This window comes from Callionymus lyra, chromosome 5 (assembly GCF_982586985.1).
Source record: "Callionymus lyra chromosome 5, fCalLyr1.hap1.1, whole genome shotgun sequence".
Lineage (NCBI taxonomy): Eukaryota > Metazoa > Chordata > Actinopteri > Syngnathiformes > Callionymidae > Callionymus > Callionymus lyra.
In genome coordinates this window covers 4,553,083-4,554,143 of record NC_141822.1, presented here as the reverse complement: position 1 = coordinate 4,554,143, position 1,061 = coordinate 4,553,083, and positions in this window count along the sequence as shown.

Here is a 1,061-nt window from a genome sequence, read left to right as displayed (position 1 = left end):
AATCCCGGCAGAAATACTGAAGCATGACGGATACCTCCTCACCCCCAGATTACACCAACTGATCAGTACCATCTGGTCATCTGAAGTCATCCCGCAAGATTGGAAGGATGCCAACATCATCACAATCTTTAAGCGCAAAGGTGACAAAGCAGACTGCGGTAATAGCAGGGGCATTTCCCTCCTATCGGTTGCCGGAAAGGTGCTAGCACGGGTGATGCTCCTTCGACTAGCATCTCATGCTACTGATAACATCCTGCCCAAATCCCAGTGCGGTTTTAGGCAACAGCGCAGCACCACTGACATGATCTTTGTTGCTAGACAGGTACAGGAAAAATGCAGAGAACACTGCAAGGACCTGTACCTAGCTTTCATTGATCTGTCCAAGGCCTTCGACACAGTAAACCGGGAACTGCTGTGGGATGTGCTGGGGAAGCTGGGGGTTCCACCAAAGTTCAGGAACATCTTGCGGAAGTTCCATGATGGAATGCAAGCCTGTGTGAGTGTTGGTGGCCAGCAGTCTCCCTTCTTCAGTGTGGATGTGGGGGTCAAGCAAGGGTGTCTCCTATCCCCTACCATCTTCAACGTTTTCCTCTCCACCGTCATCATCCTCTCTCACAAACTCCTGGACCCATCAGATGGGGTACAGATACAGTACAGACTGGATGGCAACCTCTTCAATATTCGGCGCCTTCAAGCCTTCACCAAAACCACCAACCAACACATCTTAGAGCTACAGTATGCAGATGACTGTGCTCTCCTTGCCCACTCACCAGAATCCCTACAGCGTGCGTTAAACGTGGTCGCATCCATCTACAGCGCCATTGGTCTCCAAATCAACATCAGGAAAACACAGATAGTTGTCCAGGAGTTCACCCACCAAACACATGTAAGTAAGTAAGTAAGTAAGTAATATTTATTTATATAGCGCTTTTCGAGACCAGGGTCACAAAGCGCTTAGACAATCAAAACAATACTCAAAAAAGTACATACTTTAAAGATCAAGATAATACTGAGAACAACACAGGGGTTCGAGAAATTCAAGGTAAAGCCTGAACAAATAG